This window comes from Crocuta crocuta, unplaced genomic scaffold (assembly GCF_008692635.1).
Source record: "Crocuta crocuta isolate KB4526 unplaced genomic scaffold, BGI_CrCroc_1.0 scaffold253, whole genome shotgun sequence".
Lineage (NCBI taxonomy): Eukaryota > Metazoa > Chordata > Mammalia > Carnivora > Hyaenidae > Crocuta > Crocuta crocuta.
Window position 1 is genome coordinate 3714562 of NW_027529451.1, and position 22278 is coordinate 3736839.

Sequence of the window (22278 nt, forward strand, 5' to 3'; positions counted from 1 at the left end):
TGCAGTTTATCTTCTGTCTCTCCCTCTCAGCCCTGAGCTTCATGGGAGCAGAGGCCTTGACCATAGTGGGTGTACCAACACCTGGCACACACCAGTTACTCAGCACATATTTATTGTATGGAAGTTACTGGGAACTCCCCGGGAGATGGAACAGCCTCACAGAGCTATTCTGAACATTAGGTGGTACAGGTTTCTGAGCGCCCTTTGTAAAATAAATAATGTTATGCAGATAACACTTATTATCATTAAGACTTCCCAGACTCATCCATGCACCACACCTTCTCATTGCCCAAGCCTGCAGTAGGCTTTTCATATTCTTACAGCATTTTCTGTAAAGATCGGGTGTTTGTGACACAGGATTTCACTCCTGATGTACTTCACTGGCAGGAGTTGCACGTGAAACCTGGAGGAATTGGAAGCCACAGAAAAACAGTCCCTCCAGCTTAGAAATTGGTACTCAGCAAACAGGTTACAGGTGTAAGCTTTAGTCCTCTGGAGGGCATGGGGCGTGGAGCATTCAAACAATGGCCAGCAGCAGAGGGAAACTGTATTAAGAATTCAGGTTACACACAGCTTCCCTGTGCCAAGTTTAGCGTAAAGAATGTGGCATCCGATGCCTGGTTTGGGGAGGCAGGAAATAAATGCAGAGGTTTCAGCTCGGAGGCGAGCACAATGGTGCAACAGCCCTTCTTTGTTCCTCGTGTTCTTTGGAGACACCAGCACAGTGATGGAGGACGGCGTTGATAATGAGCCGCTGAGTACATCTCGCCCGTGTATGGTATTTTTTTCCATCTACCTACCTTTGTGGAAAGTTTTCAACCTTTACTATTTATAACCTTTTCAGGCTTCAATCAAGATGTAGTATGTTGGCTTTGAAAGAGCTTGATTTAAATTATGGAGGGAAAGGAAGGGGCTTCAGAAATCTCAATCCATTATTCATGATGTTTAGGAAGCTGTGTTTTTGGAAGTGTGACAATCATCCTGATAGAGACCAAATCAAGGAGCGAATGATGTTGATTTCACAGGGAGAACCCCTCACTCGCTGCCACCTTGTAAGACACAGCACACGGGGATGCTTGCCCTTTCCCTCCCAACTCTCCTTCTATTTCCCCAGGCAGTTCGAAGGGCTTCTTTAAGTTTCAGTGGAAGTTGAAATCTCCAGTTTAAAAAACTGAAGCCAAATCTTGAAAAGTGTTGGGAAAAATCACTTCACCTATAGCTCTCAAAAGGGATGTTCGCCGTTTCTCAAAGTGCAAGGATTTTGGTAAACGGAGTCTGAAAAGGAGATTGAATATAGTCTGTTTTCTCCTCTCTCCTCCCCAGAAGATCCAAAGCCTGCCCTCACCTCCTAGCACACGGAGTCTTTTCTCCCAAGAGAAACACTCACACGAATGTTCATATCTACTGAAAAAGAAATGTATATAGCACAAGGTCTTTGATATTTGATGCAAAATATCTCAATTATATTGTTTTTAATTTGAGTGACTTGAAGAACGCATGATTGCAACATGAAATTTATAATAAGGATGAGACCTTAAAATCAGCAAATTATTGATAATAAAGACCAATATACTGGTTGTCTAGACTTTCTTAAACTTGCATCTCTCCCTTAAGACAACTCACAAATGAGAATGAAGCCTTTTTCTCTTTTGGAGAGCTGAAGATTTCTTGTAGGAAGCGTTATTTAAAGAGGAGAGGTGGAGCGCCTGGGTGGTTAAGCATCCAGCTTTGATATAGGCTCAGGTAGTGATCTCTTGGTCATGAGATCGTGTCCCACACTGGGCTCCTCACTGAGCATAGAGCCTTCTTGGGATTCTCTCTCTCCCTCTTTCTCTTCCCCTCCCCCCTCATGCTCTTTCTCAAAATAAATAAACAAACATTTTTAAAGAATAAGGAGGAGAGAAGAATTAAGTAACACAGGAGAACTCACAAATTAAGTGCAGCCCTGATACAGAGCTCGTTCTGAGGATGAGTTTTTATTCTTTGTTTGTTTAGTATTTATAATTGAAGCCACTTATGTTTCCAAGAAAAAAAATAGGAATAGAAGGTAGGTCTTAATTTCTAGAGGGTTCTGAGGGTTTTATATTCTATTGTCTGACTTAAGGTCAGCTGTCTCAGGTAGGACCGACTACGAGACAGAATTTTATTGGAGCTTCATGTAAGTGATTCTTTTGTTGGTTTACTTGTTTTTGAGGATGGAAAGCTTCTACTTGTTTTTGTGGAGAAGCTAACAGTTGAACTCTAGCATTCAGAGAGAAGTCTTTGCACCTCTGACTTTTCTATATTGTTTCTTTGGGAATCTAGCTTGGAATCTTTAGTTCAGAATACTATGTCAGCAAATACAAGAGCATTTTTCTAGATGCCAATTGGGTGACCATCTTCCCCAGTCTCTTATCTTCACATTCCCCAAATTAAAACTCCAAACTCTGAGTTTTAATTTTGTGATGTTTGGTCCTTTGTATAATGTCACCCACTCCACTATATTTGAAGGAGAACGTCTTCAAATTCTTTAACACTTTATGCTTGTATCCACATTTGCTCTTCGTTACCCTCTTCCATGACCTCAGTCCTTCATATTACTTCATATTACCTCCAGATTCATTTTCCTAAAATACCACTTTGATTTAGTTACCCCCTTGCTTAAAGCATATAGTGATACTCAGCTGTCAGTAAAGTCAAACTCTTTAACCTGGCTTTCAAGGCCACCGATGGCCCCATTCTACTTCCCCTGATGTATTTCATGGTGCATCTCAATGCTTCTGTTGGATATCATCCAAACTTTTGCTTGACTGTTTAATGCACTCTGCATTTTCTACACTCTTGAGGTGGTCTTCCCTGAAGATTTTCTTTCTCCTCTCTTTTCACTCATCCAATGGCCACTGCATCCTTTTGAGACCTGGGTCCAACACTAATGCAGACGTTTGCCTTCACCCCTCCCCCCTTATTAAAATAATCTCTCCTTTCTAATACGCTTCTATCTCTTGAATTTATTTGCACGATGATTTTGTTTCATTTATTTATTTATTTGTTATTTATTTATTTATTTATTTTGCCTCTTATAAGCTGTGCCCAAGCTATGTCTTAAGTCCCAAGACCGTGTCTCATAACTTTGTGAACCTTCGCTTGCCATCTTACATATTATATTTGGTCAGTATCTGTTATTTGCTCTCAAGAGTGAGGTAATGCTGTTTCTAATAAACATGAAGGTTGTGTGGCTCCATTTCTGTGAGCATCAAACAGGCTTTTTTGTTGAATCTCAGTGACTGTGTCATGTTGCTCCACTTCCAAGATGTGAGCTGTTGTATTCCAGAACCTGTAAGGTCCCTGAAGAGCAGCAGATGGGATCACATTAGATCTGGGCGGGGGGAGACAGGGCTCACTCATCCCATGTCTAGGATGGGACAGAGGCACAGCATACCCTGCAGGCAGGCAACAAACAGGTGCATAGGGGATTTAAAATCGTCATAAACCTGCTGAGTGCTTCTGTTTCTTATTCTCACCAAGCACTAGCACATCTAAACAATGTCAGTGCTAAAATACTCCTTCTTCCCCCAAAATATGTGTTGGTGTGGTTACTATTAAATTTTAATAATATATATAAACTCCAGGGTACCTGGGTGGCTCATTCGGTTGAGCATACTACTTAGGCTCAGTTCATGATCTCACGGTTCATGAGTTTGAACCCCACATCAGTTTCACTGCTGTCAGTGTAGAGCCTGCTTTGGATCCTCTGTCCCCCTTTCTCTGTGCCCCTCCCCTGCTTGTTCTTTCTCTCTCTCTCTCTCTCAAAAATAACAAAATAAACATTGAAATAATAATATACATAAACCCCAAATTAGCACATTATTATTTTTATCTAATAAATGCTGAGTTATGCATGGATGTTAATTTGGAGAAGTCCCAGTATGCCTCCTGGCACACACGGCCTCTGGTATCCACTTCCCAAAAAGGACCTCATGGATGCCGATCCTTCCCTTGCTTCAGGCACAGCTCCTGACCCCCAACCCCTGTGGGATCAAGTAGTCTTGCGTTTAATTAGTAGATTTGGAATTAGCAGTGGAGAACAATGATTGTAAAAATGAATAGATCTTGAGTTCCATTAATCCCTTCATCTCCTGTGACCACTTCTGGTTTTTGTTTGTTTGTTTTTAACATTCAGATACTTCAAAGCACAGGATTTTGTTTGATGAATGCATATTTTAGTTTGTACATGAAATAAGTATATTTGTCCCATTTCACAATCAGCATTGCAAATCATTTTTTTTTCCACATAGAGAAAGGGGATGATAAAAATGACTCAGTCCAAAAGTCATATATACTAAGAATTCTTATCTATCAGATGCATTTGTTTTACTGGAGAACAGTTTCCTAGGAGGTCCCCATGGAAGGTTCCACTCAATGTCATCTTATTAGAGAACCTTCCACTGATCAACCCCCTTCAATCTGTAGTCACTCCCCTTCTTCCACTCTTTATTATTCCCTCTCCAGTTTGTTTTCCTCCAGAGCGCTGACGTATTATACGTGTGTGTGCGCGTCTACTTACTTGTTTAGTATGTGTCTCCTCCCCCACTCTCAAGTTCCATGGGGCCAGGAAATTTGCCTTGTCAGTGTTGTATCCTAGACACCTGACGTGTAGTCCATGCTCAGTAAATATTGGTGAATGAATGAATGAAGTATCATAATACATTCCACAGAGACCTTTCCTATTTGTTCTGAGTAGGGACAGTGAGCAGACCTTCAAATGGGTCATGGAGGTGCTTTTTTGCCTAAACTGGAGGTCGATGGAAAATTGCCCCCAACTTTTCTACTTTGGTTCAGCCCTGTAGGCCTATACATCCTAGGTGGATGTGTGATAAAGATGAACATATATTGAAAATTTACCATGTTAGGCCATTTAATATGTATTATCTCAATGAATTCTCAAAAAAGTAAAAGCAATTTTATAAATGAGAACAGTATTAGTGTGATCTGCTGAGCCTGCCCCGTCCCTGGGACCGAGGAAGAAGGACAGCTGGGCCTTGTGAGGCAGAGCCCAGCCCTTCATGGGGTCTTCTCTGTTTCTCAGTTTCCACTGCTTTGGCACCTGCTCCTGGCAGCATCTGCTGCCGGGAACTGTTAGATGTCACTGCACAGCTGTGAAGTGGGGTGGAAGCCAGAAGCAGAGGGAATAGCACAGAGGAGCTGGGGAACCAAATGCAGGGCTTCCGAAGGTTGTGAGAACCGCGTCATCTTGAATCCTGCAAGAGTGAAAGAGACGGTCCTTGGGGGAAAGCATGCGTAATCTGGTAATTCATAGACTCAATTGTACACAAGGAAGGGACCCATTTCCTATGTCCAGGCACCAAGAATGCCTCCACAGAGATATTCATTGTGTCTCACGCTTTGAATTACCCACCTCTCCCCACCACTTTACCCCCCAAACCATTCATAGATGTTTTAGAGACTTGAAAGCAGCTTTTTTTTAAAGCTGTGTATTTTTTTTAATTTAAAAGTTAAAATTTCTGCTATAAAACACTGCCATAACAAAGCTATAGCAACAGTGCAGGAAATAAACAAAGCATCTCCTGAAATTTCACCATGCTAGAGAATATTTTCGATTTTTTCTGGGCTTCTCCCTTTCTAGTTCTTGTCCATCTGCATGCATATTTTTATTTTGGCAGAAGCCTGAATCTGGAATGTGCTGGAATATGTTTCTGGAGGGAGTTGTGGTTTCTGCTGCCACCAGTGCAGGGCATGGCCAGGCTCAAGGAGGAGATGAAGGGATGACAGCATCTTCCGTAGATTCACATATAGGGAGAGGTCGCCCCAAAACCAGAGACTGAACTTGTGAGGTAAAAAAAAAAAAGAATGAGATGTCAGAGGATAGAGTAAGGAAGAGAGAACAAAAGTGCCTAAGAGTGTATTAAAAAAAAAAAAAGATAGACATAGATGGGAAAGGGATAAATGAGGTAGGAAGAAGTTATTAGAGGGAATTAATGAAAAGAAAATGACTTGCATCTCCCTGACATTCAGTTTGACCAATTTGTGTTAGCCACAGCCTACATCTGGGCAGTTTCTCCATGATATCTAGAATGTCATTTTTCTTCAAGCAGAGTAACACATATGGTGGAAAGACTGATTTGAAATATTCTCAAAGATGGGCTTGGATATACATGTGAGTTCAGATGTTGCAGAAATTGGTCTGTCATTAATAATGTTTTAGGAGAAACTGACATGCCATTTCTCACTGATTTAAGCCTCTGGGAGGATGAGAGAGATGGAGTATAAAACAAAACATGTAAACTGTCAGAAAGAAGAACTCACCAAGAAGAAAGCTGACAGTGTCCTTTAAACAACAGTAAAATAACCTGAGTCTAGCAGAGATTTTGAGAACTCTTGATCATGCTGGGTATATTAGGCCTTTAAATCAATCTGATTACGCTCGGGGCCAGGTGTTAGATTTTCCTATGAATTATAATGTTGCCTATTTAAAGTCACTCTGAACTGTTTGTTTTTGGGAACAGACTGTACCCATGTGTGTGTCAAGAAATAGTTATGCGTGGCCATACTGGAAGACGCCATATTGAAAACAACAGTTCATCTCATGGGTGGCATTTGGTTTATTAAGAGGCAAATTATGTTCATGTGGATATTGGAGAAGAAGTTTGTAATGTCCATACTTGGTGGCACCAGATGGCTATTTTTTCCATGTCTAATTAAGAACCTAAAATAGCCTGCATGATACGTTTCCTAGATGCAGAAGCCATCCATAACTTGGCTCAATTGTGATGCCTTCCTGTTCCTGGTGGTCTGTTTCTAATAACCTGCACAATAATGTTACAGAATCAGACTGAAAATCTATCAGAATGTAGGCATCCTGGAACAAGACCAGGGTAGCCTTAGCTTTTAGCAAGGCCAAGGCTCAGATCCATTCAGAATGCTGAACACGAAAAGTCCTGAGGCTTTTCCCACTGGCGTCCATCTGTACCATGGTGGACAAACTTAACGTTCGCTGTCCAATAGCAGAGGCCTAGAGAAGATCGTAAGTGTCTATAACAATGGTTCTCAAACTTCACTGTGTGCCAGAATCTCCTTTGGAGCTTCTAAAATCCTCCAAGTTCCAGGCTACGTTCTGTACACATTAAATCAGAATTTCTAAGGCTGGGGCTGAATGATCAGTGGTTTAACATATCTTCTAGGTGGTTCTGATACACACCTATACAGTAGGTTAGTATAAGAAATGCTGACAGGAAATGTGGATAGACTCTAGATGTATTTCAGAGAAAAGAGAAATAGCAAAGGCTTCCTCGACAGCCAATAGGGAGGGTGTTCCAGGCAGTGGGAACAGCATAAGCAAACACAGAGGTAAGAAAGCAGGTAGTGGAACAGTGCAAAGTTGGTTGCTTTTTTGTTTGTTTCTGGTTTTGTTTTTGATTTTTTTTGTTTTTGTTTGTTTTTGGCTTGGAGGCATAAAAGAATAGCAGGAGACGATATCATGGAGTATCATGATATTCTATTTAGAGGGTTTGGCTACCAGGCTGATGAAATCTCATATATAGTTTCCAAGGCAAAGGTAACTATTAGAGAGAAAAGGTGTTTGTTTATTTGTTTATAATTTTTGATGCGTTGCTTTTTAAAATTTTTTTAATGTTTTACTTATTTCTGAGAGAGAGAGAGAGAGAGCATGAGCAGGGGAGGGTCAGAGAGAGAGAGGGAGATACAGAATCTGAAGTAGGCTCTAGGCTCTGAGCTAGCTGTCAGCACAGAGCCCGACCTGGGCTTGAACCCACGAACCGCGAGTATCATGAGCCGAAGTCAGATACTTAACCGACTAAGCCACCCAGGTGCCCTTTGATGCTTTATTTTATAGTCTTACCCCAAACACCAAGTTTTCCACCTGAGAACCACAAACAATTTAAAATTTTTTTTATTTTATTTTTGGAGTGAAGGTGAGAGGGCAGAAAGAAAGAGAATCTCAAGCACAGGGCTTAATCCCATGACCCCGAGATCACGACCTGAGCTGAAATCAAGAGTTGGGCACTCAGCTGACTGAACACCGCTCAGGAGCCCTGAGAACCACAAGCACTTTAAAGATATCATATAAATGTTTCTTACAACATCCCTTTGATGTTGGGGTCAGATAAAATAAAAACAAAAACCCTGCTTACCGGTGACAAAATTGAGGTGATCTTCCAACAAATGGAAGTCTTCCTGTGGCTGGCAGGATTAATTTGTGTTGAAAAAAATGGGACCATTTTGTTGTATCTTAACATTCACTCAACTATGGAAAAAGAGAGAAGAAAACTCTTCTTTCTCAGAGTCCTGCTAGGCACCTTGTCTCCTGTGTATTTGTCTGTGGACCCAGTTCTTTCCTGATGAGAGTGAGGTTTCAGGCCGGGGGCTGAGGCTGCAGCTTGAGTGAGGACACAGAGGTAGACATTAAGTTTTCATTCGAAACTTGGGTGAGCGAGTGGTATGAGCACTACCCTTGGCATCCAGGGAGCCATTTCAGAGAAAAGAGAACCACAAGAAGCAAACCTGTTATTTTTGACCACTTAAGAAAAATTTGCTCCACATTCCATAAAACTGAGGAAGATCTCATTATCCTTAGTAAAAGCAGCTGCCATTTCTTCTAGAATGCCTTCGGAGACAGGCTGTCACCTGGGCACCATAAGAGGCAGTGCTCGTGGTGCATGAACTGGAGCAAAGGTGGCTTGCTTTCCAGCCACTGTGTTTCAGCTGAAAAAGAAATGCAAGGGGACACTTCAGGACACACTTCTCTCCAAGAGGCTGCTTCCCGAAACTGCTAATTGTGCGTGTGAAACAGAAACCAGAGGCTCCCAGCAGCCTCTCGGACTCCTCTTTGCAGATGTTTTATTCTGTGGGTTTTGTTTTTTTTTTTTTTTAATCAACAAAGCCCTGGTGTATACAGAATGCTTACAGCAATGCAGGGCCTCTAACCCTACATCACATTTTGAGGCTCATGTTGCTTTTAAATGATGTTTCCCAACTTTAGTCACTAGCTTACATCTTCATGATTTTTGCACATAATTTCCTAATACTTTTCTTTTAATGGACTTATTTCACTTAAATATATTTACAAAGAATATATATGTATATGTGTGTCTATCGATACTTGCATAATTCCCTTAATGGAAAGCTAGAAGCACTTTTCATAAATGGGAACTCAACCTTAGGAACCAATACTACAGCATGAAAACAAAGGCGTTTCGTGATAGATTCTCTCACCCACCATGATTCTGACTTCGAGGCCCGGCCTCTTTGTGAAAAGGGAAGATTTGCAAGGGGTGCTAAAGACAGAATGGCACCAAGTAGGGCCACAGTCCCCGGAGAAGACAGAATGGAAATGAGACAGCTCAGAGGCAGATGCGCGGGTCTTTGGCCAGTTGGCTCTGCAGGGAGGCAATGGGCATTTTGTCAGTTGCCCCAGAGAATGCAGCTGCAGTCTGCCTGCCATGTGTCGGCTTGAATGCCAAAATACCTACAAGGGCTGTGGCTGAGAAACATGGTCAAGATCGCAACAGCGCATCTTTGAGAGTTCCTTCAGATCTAATCATCCCCTTTTGTTTTGCCTGCAGAAAAGGCAGCTCCTGATGGTGTGATAATCCCAGGAAGAATGTACTTGCTCTTAACGTGAGTGAACCTAACTGGTAACACGGAATGTAGCTAAATACGGTTGGATTTAGTGATTGTCATTTTTAAAATGCAGTACCGATTGAGAGAATCATGAGAATTTGGAGTGCCGTGAAATTTGAAAATAGTGTGCCGCATGGCTATAGTTGTGTATAGGCACATTTGATTTTGGTGAAGGGATGATTGGATTTGAAGCAGAGGTAACACTGTGGTGTCCATATATATGTCTGTGTGTCGGTGTTTTATATTCACGAAGCACTATGGTAAATGGAAACTGTCGAAAGTAGTTTCAAAATTGCTAGGCAAAGAAAGTAATGAGAGAAATAAGCCTGCAGTCATAGAGCAAACATTATGACCCTATCTTTAAAGCCAGTGACCAATAGAGAAGGAAATGTAATTCTTACTAACCCTCTGGAGTTCTCTTAAAGCCTTTGAGAGGCATAATAATGTCCTTATCTTGAGTTACACGCTGCTCTGTTTATGTAGACTATTAGTAAAATCCAATCTAGGGCTCACTACAATTGCATGACTAAGGGATTCTGCTGATAAATAGATCTTACTTGACAGGTTGGACTAGGATTATGAGTAAAACCCAATAGTGCTGGAGACCTGCAAACCCTCTTCTATTTGTTTCACTAATTCATCTGCCCTGTTTGCATCAACAGCACCTACCTGTGTCTTTTTTGTTGCCAAGTAACTGTCCTTTGTGGAATTCCAAATTGTGGAATACCTTTGTGTCCTCTTTGGAATACCAAATTGAAGAATTTGGTCATGTCTCTGACCTTCTATTACTAACCACCCATATTCCCTTCAGCTACCATTCTAGTTGTGACAGAAAAGTCCACAGTGCACATGATAAATATTAATAATGCCTGCTGGTTGCTAGAGTTCCTCTGTGTGCCCAGTTCTGTGCCAAGTGTACCACTTAAGTTGTGACGTGACTTAAAGTTCACCATAACATTATTGTTGTTTATCGTCACCATTTCATAGATGAGGAAACTAAGACTCTGCAACTCAGGGACCAGCCAGAGTTTGCATAACTGAGAAATGACAGAGCTGGACTCCAGACTGAGGTTTGTTCACAGAGTTAATCTCCTCCACTTCTCTACACTGCCTCCAGTGGCTGTACCCGGTTGCTCATCTCCCCACGTTATTTTGGCTCAATGATTTATGAGCACCCTCAGCAGTCACTGCAGGGATGGATTTGATAGTGTCTGTGAAACAGAGCAAGACTCACATGGCTGCCGCTGTTCCCCCAAATGAGCTGGCAGGCAGGGAGCCCGGCTGTGTATCACAGCCTCGATCATTTAACTGCTTAAACAAATTGACCCAATCATGTCATGACGCAACACAACAAAAGCCTTATTTCTTTTTTAAAAAATTGTTTTAATGTGTATTTTTGAGAGAGGTAGGAGGGGCAGAGAGAGAGGAGGAGACACAGAATCTGAAATAGGCTCCAGGCTGTCAGCAGAGAGCCTAACGTAGGGCTCGAACCCACGGACCGTGAGATCATGACCTGAGCCGAAGTCGGATGCTTAACTGACTGAACCACCCAGGAGCCCCCAAATTTTCTTTCTGAATCAAATGGTTGTCCAGGGAAGTTTGAAGTTGTTGGTAAGGTGGGAGGGAAAGGTGACTTTGCTCCATGTAGTCATTCAGGGACCTCAGGTGTCTGAGGTTCTGTTATCACCAATGCATGACGTCCATGTTTGTCATTGTTCACCATTCCAGCCAGCCAGGAACAAAGAGGATTAGAGGAGTCTACATGGGATACTTTCATAGACCAGGCCTTACAAGAAGCGTGTGTTCCTTGCACACCCATTCCATTGGCCAGAATTCAGTCAAATGGATACCCTTAATGGCAGGCAAGGCTGTGAAATAAAGTCAAGCCAGGTCTCCAAGAAGAGGAGGAAATGAATTGTCAAGAATACTCACATCAGAGGGGCAGAGGAAAGCTTCCCCGGTCTAGGAACCCAAAGATTTCCTAAGGACCCATTTCTGAGAAACCCTTGACAAGTTTCTCATTTGAAAATAGGAATCAGTAGCCCTTGCTGCTTTCCACTCCACAGGGGAATTTAAGATTGAAATTAAAGTGAAATAAGGTATGTGCATATGCTTTGTATGCAACTTAGCACTTAGCATGGGATAGTAGACAAAGACCTAGATTGAGGTATGGAATCCAAGTTCACATTCTTTTTTCTGCCACTTCCTAGCTATGTAAGCATGACTCACTCATTTGAGCTGTGAGCTGCAAGGCCTCTTCTGTTAAGTTAGGAGGAAAAGCACCTCCTTACCTTCTTTGTAGGCTTCCAGAACATATACACATCAGTAGCCTATGTGGAAGTGTTTGAGAAACCATTAAATGTCAAGGAGATAATTAAAGCATTTAGTGTTTTGTCTTTTGAAATCATCAGGGACTTCTGCTTAAGGGCCTGTTACCTGGAGAGTGCTTTCTGGACCCCATGCTCCATGCTTTGCCCTTACCCCCTGGCTGAAGTAGAGAATTTATGCATGAAAATATTTTTTTTTCTAAAGATTGAAATAGATGTTCATTCTCAACACACACCGTGAGTGACTGTAGGCTCCTGAGGGAACACCATGCATCAGCTCCGTGTTTGAAATTCCCACCAGCATTCCAGGTTTGGAGTTGCTGCCCAACTGTTGCTTTCTGAATTACATTCAATTTTATTTTTTTAAGTTAGTTATTTATTTATTTATTTATTTATTTATTTATTTATTTATTTATTTATTTTAAGAGAGACAGAGACAGCGTGAGCAAGAAAGAGAGGAAGAGAAAGAGAGAATCACAACCAGGCTCCACGCTGTCAGCACAGAGCCCGAAACGGGGCTCAAACTCACAAAACCATGAGATCATGACCTGACCTGAAACCCAAAGTTGGACGCTGAACCGACTGAGCCACCCAGGCACCCCTGAATTACATTCAATTTTAAAACACTTTCTGAGGGCGCCAGGGTGGCTTAGTCGGCTCAGCGACCAACTTCGGCTCAGCACGATCTCACAGTTAGTGGGTTCAAGCCCATGTCGGGCTCTGTGCTGACAGCTAGCTCAGAGCCTGGAGCCTGTTTCAGATTCTGTGTCTCCCTCTCTCTCTGACCCTCCCCTGCTCACACTGTCTGTCTCTCTCTCAGAAATAAATAAAACATTAAAAAAATGTTTTTAAATAAAAATGAAATACACTTTCTGGCCAAAGACCTCTGTCTAGGGGGCTGGTACAACAATAGTTAGTGACTGACTCCTTTGGGATTTAACGGGGGCTCATGCAGGTCCCATTTCTCGCTTTGAGGGTGGTTTATCCTAAATGATCACATTCCAACTCTCTTTTTTGCTAAATCATTTTTCTGAATTGATGGTATTAGTCACTTAAACAGACTCAGACTTTCTTTCCTACATTGAGTATTGCCAAAATTAGAGTGATTCATGCAGTGATTCTCTTTTTCCTCTTTTCTTTTTCTTGTTGGAACCTCTTGAAACTTCTTCATTCCAGTCAACGAGTTTATTTCATTAGAGGTGCTTTCTGAGCTGTCTCACAGAGGAATGATGGACCTGGCCTTTCATTCATTCCTGGGCTCACCCAGCTATGAGTTGTGAAAGTGGGATGACTCACTCTTTTGTTGTTCTGGGTTGTTGCAGGTGAGGCCGCATCTCCTTTTCCAAGCTTTCATAAGTAAATAACAAGGAGAGATTGGCTCCCTTCAGTTCTAGAATGGTCGCTGAAGTGGATCGTAGAACCGACTATCAAATGGAAGCTAATCTTGACTTCACCTGCCCACGGAACAGCTAGCAGAGTGTCTTTCCTTGAATGGGCCATCCAGTAAGAGAGGCGATTGCAAATAACAGTCCTCCAGAGAGGTGGCCCTGTGCTTCTCAAACTCTCATGCGCACCGGAGTCACCGGGGATCATCTTTTTATTTTTTTTTAAGTTTATTTATTTATTTTGAAAGAGAAAGAGAGAGTGCACAGGGGAGGGGCAGAGAGAAAGGGGAGACGGGATCCCAAGCAGGCTCCATGTTGTCAGCACAGAGCCCAACACGGGGCTCAATCTGACCTCAAGAAACCATGAGACCTTGGGGCGCCTGGGTGGCTTAGTCGGTTAAGCGTCCGACTTTCGCTTAGGTCATGATCTCGCGGTTCGTGGGTTCGAGCCCCGCGTCGGGCTCTGTGCTGACTGCCAGCTCAGAGCCTGGAGCCTGTTTCAGAGTCTGTGTCTCCCTCTCTCTCTGACCCTCCCCTGTTCACACTGTCTCTCTCTATCCTAGAAATAAAATAAAAATATTAAAAAAAAAAAAAAAGAAACCATGAGACCATGACCCGAATGAAACCAAGAGTCGGACGCTTAACCGACTGAGCCCGTCATCCCGGTTTAAGACTGGGATCATCTTAAACTGCCAATTCTGATGCAGTGGATGTGAAGTGGGGCCTTGGCATTTCCAACAAGCTCCCCAGGAATGCTGCCGGTCCAGCTACCACATTCTGAGGAGCATAGGGAATTGATGAGGCTGAGACCATTCTTACCAAGCCTTTTGTTTTTTTGGAGGGGGCCAGCAAAGGGGAAGGAATGAACGTTTATTGAGCCTTTTCACTGACCAGCTGTAAGCTAGGAGCATCACATAGCATCTCATTAATATTTAATGCATATAACTATTATTATCTGTATCTTAAGCCTCTGTCAAATTAAGTTATGATAATTCCAAAAGCAAACCCCAAGCATCAGCTTTTTCAGAGTGTGTTGCTCATGTAGCACATTTCATTAGCTTGTACACTATGGTTATTTCCTCTGAATGTATTAAAATTTAAAGGGAATAATGGCCATTCATCAGAAATAGCAAGTGACAATGAGCTCTCCAAGGAATTTTTTTTTTCCCTCACTCAATTTTGGGGAGTTGAGATTCAGGGTGATTAAGATGGCCAAATGGGTAGGTGCTGCAAGGCCTCATATTTTATACAAAATATTTTCAAATGATGTGGTCTCTGTGATATGAGTAATAACCAGGCTGCAATTATGAAAGTAGATAAAAATTGCAGTCAAGAGGAAAGGGGGATCTTTGATTTTTTTTAATCTATACTATTTTACAAAGTGCCTCTTCTGGGCCCGAACGGGTTTGTGGCATTCAGGCAGCTCCGGGTCTGAGATTGCATCGACACCGGCAGTGAACGGGAAGATAACGCCCCCTTCCATCTGAGTGGTGCTGTGAGAATGACTGCAACCAATTACCCAACAGAAGGGATGGTGAACTGTAAGAGCAGGGGTATATATCCAGATCATAGAAAATTAGGGATCCGGCTTGGGATCAGATGCTAACTTGCTAATGATTTTGCATAGCGTATTAGGAGTTTGGAGATCCCCAGATATAAATACCGGAGGCAAAACTTCATAAGCACATTTTTATGTCTAAAAGGGCAAGTGGGACCAAATATCTGTACATAGTTACAACAGCCACGAGTATGGTACTTCCCGGCGCCAGGTGCTTTGCACACATTAACTCATTTTATCCTCACAACAGCCCTGTCCTTTTCTCCTCTTTATAGATAAAGAAATTGAGTCACAGAGAGATTAAGTACATTCTCCAATTCCACAGAGCTCAGATTTTGAATCTGAGCAGGCTGGCTTGCTGAGGGTACTCGCTCATCATGCTTGTCCTGGGCTCACAGACGCCAAGGACATGGGGGGTTCAAGTTCAGATTCTGCCATTTGCCACCTGTCCTTTGAGAAGTCCTCTAGTCTCTCTGTGTCCGTTCCATCATCTGTGAAATGGGCCCAATGATGCCCTGCAACCTCCTGGGATTGTTGGGAAGTTGAGATAAGATAATGCACTGAAATTATATACATTGTATACTGCTGTGTAGACAGAGTCAAAGATTAGATGGACCCATTCAATGATCATTGGTATATTTTAAATAGCATCGTGTAAAGACCCAACTTCTGTTTCCTGAGTCTCTATTTTTATATTTTTGCTGCTTCCTCAGGAAGAACTAGTTTAGTTTTGCCTGGACACTTAAACAGAAAACAACCAAAAAAATGTCTTTTTGGATTTGCTTTCTTTAGGTTTTCTGAAAATAGAATATTCTGCAGAGGCTAAAAACCAGTAGAAGCCCCATCAGCTGATTTCATTCATTCCTATTTTGTGAAATATTCCCTACAGGTTCTTCTCTGAAGTGTTAGCCCATCTGGATTGAAATGATTCTCTGAGGCCTCTAGCATTTAGCTCTTCATTTGGAAAGGTGTTTTGTGATGAAATCCATTTCACCATAAATTTTTGCACTCAGATTCAGCCCGTGATTTTTCTTGTTGCCTCGTCTCGTGCCAGCATATTTCTCATTCTGCAAAAGCCGTCACTTAGAGTTTTAAGGTTCCAGCTGCACACATTTCTGTCCCTCTGAATTTTAGCGAGAGATAATATAGGGCTCCCCTCATAATTGTATTCCTACGTCCTTCCTCTGCCCAAGGATTCAGGGGACTTGAGAATACGAATTGTCAGGAGGAAAGATCACACAGGCTTTGCGTGTTTGCTGGGGGCAGGATTTCTTTGTCTCTCATTCCTGGATGAGTGTGATGGAGGTGCCTCTTGATAATTAAATTATACAAATTAGGATTAGAGATTTCTTTCTCTCTTTCTTTCTTTCTTTCTTTCTTTCTTTCTTTCTTTCTTTCTTTCTTTCTTTCTTTCTTTCTCTCTCTCTTTCTTTCTTTCTCTCTCTCTCTCTCTCTCTCTCTTTCTTTCTTTCTTTTTCTTTCTTCTTCTTATTATTTTCTTTTTGGTCAGAGAGCCATGGAAGTCAAGCAAGTGAATTTTAAACCAGAATGTTCTTCTTTTTTCATTCAATTTCACCAGATCAGGATCGTTTCCTTTTTGGCAGCAGGTCATGATAAGTCTTTCAGAGTAAGTGTTAGAGTTGGATAGGATTAGCTCTCTTAAATAAATTAGCAAATTCAAAACAGAACAAAGATGGAGTGAATTTTATGCATGCAAGGAGGTAACATTTTGAAGCTGATTTAATCAGAGGAGAGCCATCAGACAATGACATCATCGTTTTCCTTTAACCATAGCTTCTAAGATAGGGCTCGTTTAGATTTCTGAAGTGGCTGGTGAGAAACTCAAGTCGTTAATATGTGTATGTGTGCTCCCGAACATAGCTTGCTTTCTCTGGTATTCTTCTACAGCAAACACTGACAGAGAAAGACGGTCTGTGAACACCATTGGCTTCCAAGGTATCTAAGTGTGTGTTTCTGGAGTCAATAAAAGTACAGACAGTATAGGATATGGTCAGAGACAGAGGCCTTGAGGTCAGAGAGCACTCAGTTGAGATCATGCATTTTTCCTTTCCTAGCTGCATGGCCCTGAGTGAGTTACTCATCTTGCCTAAGCCTCTGCCTCGTCCTTACGTGGGGTGATAATAGTTCCCACCTCAGGGGTTGTGATGGAGACTCTACCAATGTGTTGTGTGGAATATCATATATTTCTTTAAAGAATAATAAGACTTGTTAAGACAAAAGTTAATTTTGAGATAATTTTATCTTTGACTTACGATTAATCCATGTGGGACCCTACGAGCTACAATAATTTGTGTTAGACATTTGAACAATTTCAAAAACACCCTGACTGGATTATGAATGCCTTTCGAACCAGTCCATAGAAAAGCCATCCCAGAAATCTGTGGANTACAAAGAAAGTGTTATAGGGGGCACCTGGGTAGCTCAGTCAGTTGGGCTTCCGACTTCAGCTCAGGTCATAACCTCACGGTTCGTAGGTTCGAGCCCCGCATGGGGTTTTGTGCTGACAGCTCAGAAGATGAAGAAATGCCACTCAAAATCTCAATCCCCAAACCCAAATATTGTTAATATTTTGGGGGGTTTTATGACTTTACAAGTTTGTTGTTGTTAGTTCCAATCATACTGTACAGGTTTTGTATCCTCCCTTTTCATTATGTATGTTAAAAAACATGATTACAATGTATTTACAATGAATGACTGCATACCGTTGTATTGAATGGATGTATTGTGAATTGTTAGGCCCAGTTTGTAGAGGAAAACACTAATGCTTTCCCAATTCTTTGCTGTCATACTGATGCTGTAGCATTTGTGACAATGGTCACATGTCCTCATATGCCAAATATGTCAGGTCATGAGTTGGAAGTTGGTTCATTCAGCTGCCATCAGTTTCTCCTGCTGTATTTCCTGATGTTCATAGAGTCCTCTCAGCTCAAGATCAAAGCCCAAGTCAGCCTCTGACATTTCTGTGTCTTTTAAAGGCTAGAAGGTGAGGAATGGATAGAGGTTACTCATCTTGCTCAGGTAACTATGCTGTCAGGGTTATAGGTTCTGATCTCTGCACGACTCCTCAGAACCTTCTAGTTATCATCTGAGGATCCTGAAGCTCCTTTGAGAAATGCTGCTGTCCTTAACCTATCACTCCAGCATTCCCTTATCTATCCCAGAAAACCAGTCACATTAATGTCACCTTTAAAGGAATATGCATTTCAGATCTTTTCATCAAAGACCTTCTTTACCCTTCCTTTGAGTTAGATAATTTAAGTCATCTCTTCCAGCTATTAAAGCTACCCTGTCTTATCTTTTTTCCCCCTTGATTATTGTAATTAATTCACTTCATTAATGTCCTTAAACTCTCTGCCGTACACTACCTGCACTTCACATTTGGGGATTTAGAGAGTTTAATAGAAGAACAATATTCTTGTTTCCTAGGACTGATACTCATCTGACCCATGTACCAGCGCACCAGTCATTGAAATAGTGAAATGCATTAGTACTGAGTAATAAATTCTACCACTAAGTCCCCTTACAAGGCCCCCCTTCACCCCTAACTTTCTCCTACTACCCTGGCAGCCCCAGCCCCTCCTCTGAAATCTCTGTGCCATGAGGCTTCTCCGCTCTGCTGTAGCTTCGGCATTGTCCGTGCTGACTGTTTTCTGCTTGCCTAAAGCAGACAGACAGACAGACAGATATCTCTTCTCTATTCAAATTGGGATTGAAGTCTTTTCCTATAAATTTGTTGTAAGGAATGAAGCTATTTTGGTTTTACTAATATCACTTGATTCCCACCATTGCCTATCACTCTCACCGACCCAGATGCTTCTTTAAAGGAAGTCTATTCTCAGATTGATGGTGGGATGATGAGGCCAATTGACATCTCCATTATTTTTAGGAAAGCCTGGCACTGGTCTTTCCTATTTCTCTTCATTTTGGATACCAAGGAGGTGGAGTCAAAGAGAGTGGAAAGGAAGGAGAGAGGTGACATATGAGCATGTGTATTACTCATGGGACCTTTCTAAGAGATCAAGCACTTGGGCAGAAGGGGAGCCGAGTTCTTGTCCTGGCTTTGCCATCCAGTCACTTTGGCTCCCAGTGCATCGTGTGCAAGAAGATAGAGTTGGACTGGATTAAACTCTAGGCACCAGTAAAACCTCTTCCAAGTCATTTCCATGAATGCCTCCCTTTTTGCAGGCGGCAAGCACTGACTTTGGGAAAAGGGGCACATTTCACGGCAATATTTATGTGCCAGACTTAGGTGTTGTGCCTGCTTCTGTCCAAATAGTAATTTGAGGGATTCATTTTGCAGGTTGCCTTGCTGACAGCTCACAGTGACTGTGTATTTGCCCCCTGCACCCCAACACACACACATACATCTTCTCTTTACTGTTTGTTCACTAGTCAACTTGTGCACGGCCCGCTGTCTAATTCTCTCAAGACTTAGAATTTTATTAATTACTTAAGAAACACTGGATAATTTCATAAACTCTCCACTTAAGTAATCATGCCTAAATTGCATTTAACTGAAAGGGCCTGTGTATTAATTGTGCCTGGTGTTCTTGTTGATCAGACAATTCTGTATCCGTGCTAATCAGAGCTGCCTTGCATCTCTCGGCACTGGTGAAGCTTTCCGTCAACTGTGTTGATTTAGAGTATTAGTTGTGTCTTGCTTTCCTAAGGTGGCAGAGCGGTTCTCAGCATGAGTGTTTTAGTCCTCGTTTCGAACTGACAAAATGGAAATGATTATGACTCTAAGTTAATTGCATCACTTAAGCCAGAAACCTGGCCTTGCATTGCCTTGTTCTTTCCTGTCATTCAGCACATTCAAAATCTTGCCAATTTCACCCCCTATTTCATGTGTGACATAGCCTTCTCTAGCTCAGGCCCTCGGTATGCCTTGCTTGAACTATCCCCATAGTCTTAGACTTGGTCTCCCTGATGATAGAATTGCTCCCCTTAATTCAGCCAGAAGGGTCTTTCTAGGCACTTCTGACAGAGTTACTCTCATGCTTAGGAGTCATCAGCAGATACCCATCACCTATGGAAAAAGGCCATACTGCTTCACAGGGCATGGACGTGTCTTCCTGGGCTTCCATACTTGCCCATTTTTTTCAGCTTCATCACCTGCCCCTTTCCAATTTGAACCTGACACCACACGGACACCAGATTACGACTTTTTTCTCTGTTGCTCACGTTCACGTTTTGGGCCATGGTTTGGGCTGGAATATTTTGTTCACTTTCCATATCCTGACTCGCTAAACCTCATACACACTTGGGCAGCTAGCTTGGCTTATTGGTTCCTTCAGGAATTTGGGGGGAAATGTTTTCCTAGCACTGTTGAGAATTTCAGTATTGTTATACTGACAATATCTACTCATGTGTCTGCTCCCCTAAGGGCAGAAATTTCTATAAGGGCAGAAAGACTCCTGCTCTTCATGTTGTCCCCTTTCTCTGGGACAGTGCCTGGAGTCTGGTAACAAATGGTAATGTAATGGGTTACCAGGCTATAACCAATGAAGGTAAATTCTTTTCTTCACTTAAGGACATATTTTTTTGTATAGTTCCCTAGAAGCAGACTCTGAGCTGAAGGCTCATGTGAAAATGATTTATTAGGTACTGGTCCTCGGAAAAAAATAGTAAAGGAGTAGGGCAGTGAGGCAGGGATATAAAGGTAAAGAGGCCAAGTAAGGGTTGCTATCAGGGGAGTCCCACAGAAGGCAATTTGGGCTCACTTCTGCAGGGGAGTTCTGGAGACAGTTTGGGTCCCACCCACGGTTTGTCCCCATCAGAGGCGGGGCACCTGGGGTTTGATACACTCACATCTATCAACATTGGCCAGGTACTGCCTCTCCCCAAAAGATAAACTCCCAGTCACTTGGCTTTCTACGTATATAGGTCAGTGGAGCTCAAAACTGCACATGTGTCAGAGTCACCTAAAGGGCTTATTAAAATACAGATTGTTGAGTCCTACCCCCAGAGTTGCTGACTCAGTGGGTCTGCCTGTGGGCTCAAGAATTTGCAGGTTCAACAAGTTCCCAGGTGATGCTGATGCTCCTGATTTGCCGACCATATTTTAAGAAGCCCTGGTTTAAGCAAAGCAAGTTATAGCAGCATGAGGTTCGTCCTACAATAAAGGCATGGATATATAGGCTGCTAGAAATGAAAACACGACAGAAGCATCAAGGGATCCACGGGAATAAAGATACAGCTTCAACAGCATCTCCTTTCAGGGATTGAGCCATGGCTAATGCCCAAGACGATTTGAGCTGTCCAGGGCGGAGTGCTGCTGGCCCTATTTCTACTCCAAGGCCAGATCCCAATTTGAAGGATGTCTTATGTGAGCACTTAACTTCTAAATCAAATTTCACTTTGCTGTAATTGACGATCACACTTTAAGTAAACTATTTCTTCTCATTATCATTGTTCATTTCTTGTCCTCATTAAGTTCTGCCAAAAGTACTTCCTGGAAACACCATTGGATGTTGTACTGATGACATGTTTTTCTTCCTAGCTGACTTCTTTGTATGTTCTCTTATATTTTAATGTTCCAAAACAAACTTCAAAATGTCATTATCTACTCAGAAAACAGTAGAGTGTAGTAATATAGAAAAGAGTTGAGGCAACACACTAAAAATAGAGTATAAGAAAAAAGTGTAGTGTAAGAAATAAATAGCCAGACACTAAAATAGGCTAACTCAGCAAGAAAGGACCTAGAATTAAAAAAAAAAAAAAAAAATTGGACCTTCGTTTGTGTGGATTTTCTAGATGCTCTTTGGAAATAAATGAGCAATCTTGGCAGTTGTCAGAATTTTGGTCATGTCTTAGGGATGATTTTATTTTACTAAAAGAGGATTTCCTTCACTGGTTTTATCCTGGGCTGCTTGAAAAAGTTCATGGAGCTCCCAGAGGCATCTGATGGTCACAAGAGTGGCTCATGATGTACTGGAAAATCTGTGTGCCCTGGTGCTTTGAAATAAATACGAGAGAGCTAAAAGTTTAGTGTCATAATTAATTCTGACATTCATTTATCATCTTTGCAAAGGGGATAAATCGCTCAAGAATCATAAAATGGTTCTTTCACTATATTCCTTGTTCATTAATTTAAATCAATTTAACAGAAACATAATGAGAAGGTACTCTGTGTAAAGGGAAGAGGGAGAACCACAGAGAAGGAATACCTTTGCCCTTAGGAAGTTTACTGTCAGGATGCCTTTGTGAGAGCACTTAGTATGATTTGAATCCGAATTTAGTCATATATGTAAGACTTAGAAAGACCACAAAGAAAAATGACTTCATGGAAGTGTAAGAGGAAAAGCTGGTGACAATAATTGGTGGTGAAGAAAAGGTGAAGAAAATAACC

At 41.9% G+C, this 22278-nt stretch overlaps 1 protein-coding gene across 6 annotated transcripts in view; it reads left to right on the forward strand.

Annotated features, from left to right (window-relative positions):
* The window catches only part of LRRC3B (leucine rich repeat containing 3B), a 294459-nt gene that overhangs the window by 224488 nt on the left and 47693 nt on the right, over window positions 1–22278 (forward strand). For 2 of the 6 annotated variants that reach the window (XM_077760695.1, XM_077760696.1), the window contains exon 2: window positions 9579–9633. The exons of 3 other annotated variants lie outside the window; for them this stretch is intronic. The gene's annotated coding sequence lies outside the window, so the exon portion shown is untranslated. Of the gene's footprint in view, window positions 1–9578; window positions 9634–10677; window positions 10707–22278 lie in introns of those variants that run through there. One more of the 6 variants, XM_077760700.1, reaches the window with a different exon arrangement.